Here is a 9,316-nt window from a genome sequence, read left to right on the forward strand (position 1 = left end):
CCCCCAATGTTTCTTGGCCATTTAAAGTTAACCATTAAACACATTACATTAGCAGTCACGTTTTGTTCTGCCACAGATCTGGGACCTCAGCAGTTCATTGTTTCACATGCTTTTCAACTCCTCTAATCTCAAGATCCTAAATTAATTATCTTGTTATCTCGGGATAAAAAAAAAAAAGTGAAATGTTTTTTTTTTCAAGGTCACTTGTTCTAACAGTGTAATTGCTTTTACCTTCATAAAAGGCAAGTGTAGTAGACCAGATAGTGGCGTAACACTGCAGATGGATTAAAATGGAAATGACAGACAAGCCAGACAGAAAAAGATCACACCTGCTTTTCACATTTAATTTTACATCAGTCAGCTTTAAACACCTAGATTGCGATCACAATTAGCTACTAAGTCAGCCATGTGTGAAAAAAGGGGGGAGCTGCTGTGTTAGGAAATATACTTTTGTTTGGCCTCAAGGATAATCATATGACAGTGTGGGATTTCAATTTGTTACTGTATGAACTCCAGCGGCTGTCTCTACGTTGTGACATAAAGATATTAAGGGTAAAACTAATATAGCTATAACTACATTTAGTTTATTTAGTTTCACCTTAATGTTAAAATAATATATGACAAGTGGTGAGGTCTGTATTGTTTAATAATTGTTTTGTTTTCAACTAATGCTTTTCTCACTGTAGGAGCTGCTTTTTCTGAAAAGGCAGCGATTTTCTGACATTTATTTGCTGCCTGACATCGAAGCTAATGATCTGATCGATGCTAAATTATTCTGCAATTAGGGATAATTCAAAAGGCCAAGAGCAGGCTTAATTAAAAAAAAAAAACAGACATAGAGCAAAGTGTTTAAGTATTGCAAGAAACATTTGTCAGTCACCCAGCAGTCAGCCCAGATTTCCTTTGGCGTCATTTCAGCCATTATGCCTGACACTGGTATACTTATGTTTCTTTTGCACCTCAGTTTAAACTGGCAGCTAAACTCCCAGTGTTCATGTATTTCAGCTAACATGACATGCTTATGCTACGATACCAACCGGCAGACTCAGTGGTCTGTCACAGCGTGTCAGCCGGCAACACCTTCAGTCTCTCTAAACTCCTCTGACTTCAGCCATTTGTCTGGGACAGCTATTGGGGCTGTTACTGTTTACCTCGGGGCTTGGCTCTTTGTTCCTCTGACATCAAAACAGGGGTGTCACTTGACCATTATTATTGCATTTCAGTCCTTGAATAGCTAGTACTCTGGTGGAATTTACCCTCAGGCTGATGTTGCACTAACTAAAACGACATAAATCTGAGGTCACTGAACTGTCCTAAGGTATGACTCTAGTCATCCAAGAATAAATCACTCCGACAAGACAAGGGGCGGTCTGTCATAGTTAGGATGAGTGAAAGTAGTGCAGAGGTGCTGTGAGATGATAAAGAAGTGCGGAGGTTTTCTATAATTCAGGCAGGATGCTTCCAATATAAAACATTTTTCAAGTTTAAGATATAATGAATGTGTGGTATTGTGCGGTTCATCTCCTGTACATAAGTGAGGCTGGCAGATAGAAAGATAAGTGTTTAGATCATCATATATTTCGCTCATTTTACATCAATTTTTACACAAATTTGGCAAAAATATCAGATTTTTTTTTTTTGGTTCTCAAAAGTAATAAGATTGTGATTTATAGAGAATAATTTTTGTTTTGGCATAAATAAAATGTTGGACATTTCTTTCACACAAGGATGCATGATGTAATATTGATACCTTACATTCAGAGTTTGTTTCTGTCTGATGTTTCCAGATGAGCTCAAAACCAAGCTAATTAAAATCAGTCAAATGCCTATACACGCTTGTTAAATTCTTCTTCTTCTTACAGCTGCTCTCCTTGGACAGCTAATCATCTGTCTCCATCTCACCCTATCTCATCCTCTTCTGTCACAACAAACCTCTGGACATTCTTCTTCACTACATCCATTAATCTTTGAATATGTGATCTTTCGCTTTTCCTCCTGCCAGGCATCTCCATCTTCAGCATCCTTTCTCCATTATACTTCCATCCACTATCCCTCCTCTACACGTGTCAAAACCATCTCAACCATCTGTCTGAAAACTACTCGATCTGGGCTGGCCCTCTGATATATTCATTTCAAATCTTACAACTTTAGAGCTCCAATCATCCTCTGGCATTAACATCAGCACAAAAAATGTGCACTCGGAGCTGCATGGTGTGGGTTTCCATTGATTAGCAGCTTGTTTATGCGTAATGTGTACGTGGCTCAGTTCTTTTGTTCATATTTGTGAAATTAGCATACAAAATATTTGTTTTAAAGCCAGCGCTTTCACCAAAAAACAAAATTGGGGGAAGTTACATTCTCAGTGTATGATGCACATGATCAAGCTTAGCTCAACAACAGTTAAAAGGAACGATTGCGCTAATAGCTGATAAATTAGCTATAATACATTTCATTGTTCGCTACTGTGCCACTGGGTGTCACTGTTGATCTCACTCAAGTTAAAGATCGATGATCCTGTTATGAGAAAAGCTTTTTTGAATGGCTCTCTTAAGAAGCTTAGCTTCATGAAGTGGAACGACAGATGGGCCCGACTAGAGTTGGTGGAAATATACTTAATTTGTTAATTTGCTCATTTACTGTAAAGAAGAAGTGAATTAAAAGTGGAAGTAAACTAAGCAGAACAAGCTAGAGGGATAAAAGCTGGAGCCAGTGAAACTAGCTGGTGTTATTTAGCATTGCTGGTGCCAGCTGCTCTTAATTAAAAATTCAGCACTCAGTCAGCTAGCTTAAGGAGAACAGGCTGACCAGTCAAGTTTTTGGAGTTGTAATATGTTGTCTAAAGAATGAATTAAGTCTGTGCCCATTATAATTAGGGGAAAATGCTTCGGCACCAACAGAGGCAAAAGAACAAACGCTTGGATGAAGGTAAGACAGTTCACTCTAAAATGCTGCATATTGCTGCATTATCATTGCTTTGCCCAGCATAAGTTAATGAGTTTGTTACAGATGTGTGGTGAGTAACTGTTGCTGTATTGATCTGATGTAATTTTAACCGCTTATATTCTCTGTTGACACATTTGCTAAGTATTAGCTTGACTTCATATTTATTTATTTATTTGCTAATTTATTTCAAACATGTAAACAATATACAGGTACATTTCGAAAAAAAAGTAAGAGAGAAAAAAAATACTATACAAAAGTCAATACATTTCAATATTGCTACTGTTCTGATGCAGCTGTCTAAAAACAACATACTGTTTAATTAAAAGCAAGGGAAATATTTAACATAGTAATAGTCACAGTTCTTATGTAACCATATATCATGAAAAAAATAAATTCAGACTAAAATGTTAAAATTTGCTGAGAAAATAACCACATTCTTTCAGTAACTCTGTGAATAATATACCTGATGTTTACCTAAAATATTTTAAAATACTAATGTTAGACAAGCAAGACGACACCAGTGTTATAGATGGCTGTTACTTATGAGGTGCTGCAAAATTTGGCAAACCTTTGGATAAATGTGGCCTTTTTCAAAATACAGAATAATACCGGGAACAGAAAGTTTGTCGGGCAGGAGCGCAAAAAAAAGAAAAAAAAAGGGAAATGACCCCTACTGTAACACTGCAGGAAATTCTGGTTTTCCACCAAGAGAGCAGCTTAAAGGGATTGCTGGGACCGTGGAGGTCATGCCTTACACAGCAATGTCACTGTTATGGATCACTTTGCTCTTGGATGTGTGGGTGGATGTATATCTCAGTGCATGTTCGAGGGCATGTTTGTTTGTTTGTGCTGTTCTGTGTGTGTCCTTGATTTTTGAACAGTCTCATCATCAGCAGCTCTCAGCAGAATAAAAAATGTTATTCTTCAGGGAGGTTAAGACGAATGTGCAGCATGAAATAGTCCTGTGGTTTGCTGAGCCATCGCTCTGTGCTATATAATTTTTTTAATTTTTTAGGGGGAGGGTTCGGCGGCAGCGAGGAGGAAGGTTCCAATCCGGTAGCCATTACACTCCTTTTACTTTTTCTGCCCTTTTTTTCCCAAAGTATTTTCTCTCCACTCACACAATTACCCTGCTGTCTCCTTACATCCTGTTCCTTCTTCTCCTCTCATTAGCTGAGGAGACAGGCCTAGTGTTGGGTATCCAGTTGACCATTTTCTATGTGTACATGCTCGAATGTGTGTGCATGTGTGTGTCTGTTATCCTCTGGAGCCTCAGTCTGTTGGCCAGTAGCAGAGCTGTGTCTTTAAAAGCAGCTCATTAGTGCATCCACTTGGACTCCAGACATCTCTTTCTTCCTTTACAGCTGGTTCTGGGCACATTAGGGCAATGATGCTCTCTCCCTCTAATGGAGCAGAACGAGAGGGGCAGCACTGAGCTGCTTGTGTTTGCTCCCTTATTAATTATCATTTTCCTACCAACTTAAAGCACAGTGTTATATTCTTGCAGTAGCAGCTCTGTAAGTCTTTCTTTAACATTTACATTAGTGGCAACACACTCTTCTGATAATCAGGATATGCTGATTGCTGGACTTTACGGTGTACTTTTTAACTAGTGCTCTGGGTTAGTAAGATGCTGTGATTTCCTCGGGTTGACACTGTGACGGTCCACACATTGTATGAAATGTCCACTGACCACTGTATACGACAGGTTTCTACTTGATTTTAAATTCCTACAGGAGATAAACTGCAGCACAAATTACTTTCAGAGGATTTGTGAAACGCATGCTCTAAAGAGTTTTTGCATATGAACTGTTGCAACAGTGTAATGTTGTCGTCAAAAATCCCAAGCTTAAATGAAGGCTAGGTAAAATATCAAAGATAAGAATACATTATGAACTGATTCAAAATAGGTGAAAACATTTTTTAAAGAAAATTATTGATTTATCAATTAAGTTAAGTTTATCTTGGCATGCACACACAATACCCAGATCCGTAACTCCTTAGTATAGAAGGAAAACCTTTAATTTTAGGCTGATATCATTTTCATACATGAACTTAAGGGTTGGTAGAATCACAAAAAAAATAAAAAAATAAAACCCAACCTAATTTGCTTGTTCTTTATGTCTAATACACAACAGGAGAAAGAAATCTGCATATATGCAGTCTCAGTACCAGAAATTGATAGATGGAGCATGAGGTTGGTCACAAAATGATCACCTTCTGCATATTTGCGCTGCAGTTACCTGCACTAGGCTCACACAGGTGAAATGCAGACGCTGACGTTGTACACTGACTTTTCAAGTTCCAGACTGCACAGCCATGCTAGATGGCTTAACTGTCTTTCCTCTAGTATGCAGATGGTAACTAGCTTTTCCACTCTGCAGTGATAAGGCAGATTCAGAGAGACGCTGTGATAAATTTGCATGAACTGGGCCTTTATTTCCTTTTCTGCTGCTGCACATGGTGCACAACATTTGGACAACTTTTATACGGGAACTTCAGCCTTTCTGCACTTTTCATGGCTGATTGTAGTAATTCTCCCTTGTCGACATGCACTTTACAGAGGCTGGGGCTTTCTGGGGCAGCATTACTTCTCACACAATGACACACTGAGAGTTGTTCCTTTCCCACAAGTGTGACTCTTAACATTTGCTTCATATAATAACACATTAGTTCTATTGACTTATATTTCACAATTTTATTTACAGGAACTACTTTTAAATACAGAACTGTCAAATTTGTGTTACAAATAAACTCTGATATTTTTAACTTTGCAATGAAAATCCTAAAATAGATTTTATCTCAATGTATCCCCTGAACTTATTGAGGCACATGATTTTTAGCTACGTCACCCAGCCTTCACAATATGCTGCTAATAAAAAGTTCAGTTTTTTTATGTCATAGGTGTCAAACTCTGGCCCGCGAAGCCATACCAAAAATACTATCAGAGCTGGCCTACTGGTATTATACAGCTAATATATATATTGTTTAGTATTAAGCTTTGCTTGTTCCATATTCAGTTTTTCAGCAAAATTTGTTTGAGTTCATAAGGAAAGATTCATTCTTATATCTGGAGGAATAAATATATTTCAATAAATATTAACGTTAGCCCGCGACTTTGTTCCAGTTTTGAATTTTGACCCACTGTGTATTTGGGTTTGACACCCCTGCTTTATGTCGTGCTTGGTCTCCCAGTTCCTGTCACAGATGACCTAAAGGTGCTTCTACCTATAAAGGTAAAAGTACCTTTGGTACCTGTACCACCATCCTATGTGGCGGTCCTTGTCTCAGCTGATATAGCAGCTGCTCTCACAAATTTATGTTTACAGTGTTTGCATTCTTGACTTCAGTTTATTTACTTTATTATGTTGTTGTTGTTTTTTGTCATTCTGTTATAAGAGCTCATCTTTACCTACCTTCCCATGGAATTGCACATTTGACCTTTTCTGTGATGAACCTCAGTGTCTTCTTCCAGTTTTTATGGGTCCATAAAGTGCAGCAACTGTTACAATTGGAGTAAGAAAACAATATAAATGTCCTACATGAGGTTAAGTTATACTTGGGCTCAGGGGGGCCTGTAGCACAACTGTACCTATACTGTTCAACAAACAGATCTATATTTATAAAACAGGCACACTTTTTCTCTTACTAGGAGAAACTAAGCTGCAAGCTTACCCTGATGGTATTTTTTTCCCAAAAAGTTCCTGAAGGAATTTCTCCTTGGGCTTACTGAAAGGTGTTTTGAGAACTTGGCTGTGATTAAACCCTCCTTTAAACATGAGTAAATTGAGAGTGCCTCCCAAAGCTAATGATGATTTGCCTGTTTTTATTTTTCATTAGTCACTGAAGTGGAATGCATGACATTATAAACAATGTCGGTTTATGCTATTTGTTGCAAGAGCATATTAATTCTGAAAAGTCTAGTTCATTATGGGAACATTGAATTAGCTGGGCCTTGCCTGCAGTAAACGGATACGATTGGGCCGTCTGGGCACACTTAAACCATAATTATGGAATACTTTGGAGGAAGCTGAAAACTAGTTTTAATGACCTGCTCTCACTTGAGAGAAAAACGAAAAGATGATGACCCATTTGAAAGTCGGTTGTGGTGTATGTATATGTTGTTTAATCACATAACAGACTTGTTATTCATACCGTACATTTAAAATGTGCCAGTAAAGCTAATTGGCTAAATTCTAACTAGTCCCTCTGGCAGAGTGATTTTACCTGTATTTAACATGAAAAAATGAATAATAATTAGTGTTATTAATAATTAATTAATTAATTATCTTAATAAGTTATGAAGGCTGGATTATACCTGGTGAAAGCTCTTTGTTTTTAGCCAGTTCTCGTAGGTGTTGCACTGAAAAAAAAAAAAGCAAAAACTGTAACTTGAGCATAAAATACATGTTTATTTGTCAGATGGAAAAAATAAATTGCCTTCCACCTGGTTTTGATTTAATTTTCACCCAGCTGAAAAAAAGCTCTATAATAACTGTAGAGCCTTAAATCATATAAAATAATTCATTTCAAACGTAACTTTTTCTTGTTTCTGCAAAACTGCTTGTTTAGCTTGTGGTAAAAGCAAAGCCTCAGCTAAATGAGCTCAAACATCACACTCAAAATGTTTGTTGGAGCCTTGAGTTTTATAGGCCATATCTTTGTCATTATCAAGGAAATCTCAGCAACAATTCTGCATCCTCATATCCAAAGCTGTCATATTTCAGACCTTTAGGGCTAAACTTATGCGATGTATTGACATTACATGTGTTGCAAACGCAATACAAAATATCGCCAAAAAACAAGATTGTTGCTTTTACTCACTTTTGTGATCCTTAAAAAACAAACCACAGCATTTTAATTACTATAAAATAGATTATATTGTTCTAAACACTCATGGTGTTTAGAACAATGATGCTAATGATGATGTTTGCTGCTTACCTAATAACCTTGTGCTTGAAAGCAAAACTTAACATCTGTATCAAACTGATCCAGCCTCGATGTCAAGGTAATCCGAGCTGGTAAATGGTTGTTGTTTATTTCCAACATCTGTGGGATATGCGCCGTGCACCTTGAATTCTTTCACCTGGATTGGATTCTGAGTGTACATTCATTGTCTGCAAGTAGAGCGATACCAACACAATCATCGCTCACACTCAACTTTTCTTAATTCAAGTTGAAGTTTAGAGAAAAAAATATTTTGCAGGTTAGCATTCCTTCCCCCGAATTGAAGAAAGTCTTAAATTCTATAGGGGTTTCTAGATCTGTACAAATGAGGATAAATACATCACGTTTTGGAATGACCTTTACAGTCTGGGGTGAATTTTACATGTGTCAGCCTGTATTGCTGTACTTCATTTTCCCGTGCTGTACAAGAAGACCGAAAGTCTCTTGAGCCTCGTTCTAACATGATTTAACCTCACAACTTTCCCTTTAGTGCCAGAACATGGAAAGAGGAAAGCCTTAACTCAACAGAAAGATTTTGTTTTATTTATTTATTTATTTATTTTTGGACTTGTTTTTAAGATGCATACTGTTAGACATTTTTTGTTATACTTTGATGCCAGTGAGTTAAATAATCATAATATCGATATCCCTGTTTCCTGCAATTAGGAAACAAATTTAATTCATTGTGTTAATCACAAGTGGAGGGCATACAAAGGACTTGCAGGCTTCCTTAATCAAGTTCTTAAATAATACTTATATATTTTGTGACAGTAGCACAGTAATCAGCTGCTCTGGAGTCTCGGTGAATTTGGCATCATGGCACTCCGCCTGCTAAAATAGTCACAGTGGACTTGTAGTGCTGCAGTCCATGTTGGTAGAGTTGGAGGCCTTCTGGTTGCAAGACTACAAACTCTTCTTGTGAGCATGATGGGTAAGGCTGAGGCTTGCTGGTTAGGAATGGCTGAACTGTCAAAATAAGAGTGATGCTCTCATTTTATATAGTGAGAATCACTAAATATTGTTTTAAGTAACCAGTAAAGTTGACATCGTGGTATTCTGTCAGGACAAGAAAGGTAAACAGTGCTTGTCCTTTGAAATCTATAAAATTTATAACAGACATCAATTGAAACCTACCAATGCAAAAGCAATCTCTGCTTAAATCTCAAAAAGCATCCTGTCCCATATAAGATCTCCCACTGCCAGTTAATATCCATCCACTAAATTATTGCTATTCTGTGGCTACATTTCGATTGGCTGTGTTTGAAGTGTAATCTATAGCATTTCTTGTTCTCATCTTGGTGTCCAGTTATCAAATTCTGGAGCAGGGAAAGCTGAGAGACCTGCAGCATAGTTGTTTACCTAACAAAGTTTTTATTAATATTTTTCATCCCCTGTAGATATTGTCTCATTTTATCCACTTGTTGGT

The sequence above is a fragment of the Haplochromis burtoni genome, unplaced genomic scaffold (assembly GCF_018398535.1).
Source record: "Haplochromis burtoni strain Fernald_Lab_line unplaced genomic scaffold, NCSU_Asbu1 Contig_10, whole genome shotgun sequence".
Lineage (NCBI taxonomy): Eukaryota > Metazoa > Chordata > Actinopteri > Cichliformes > Cichlidae > Haplochromis > Haplochromis burtoni.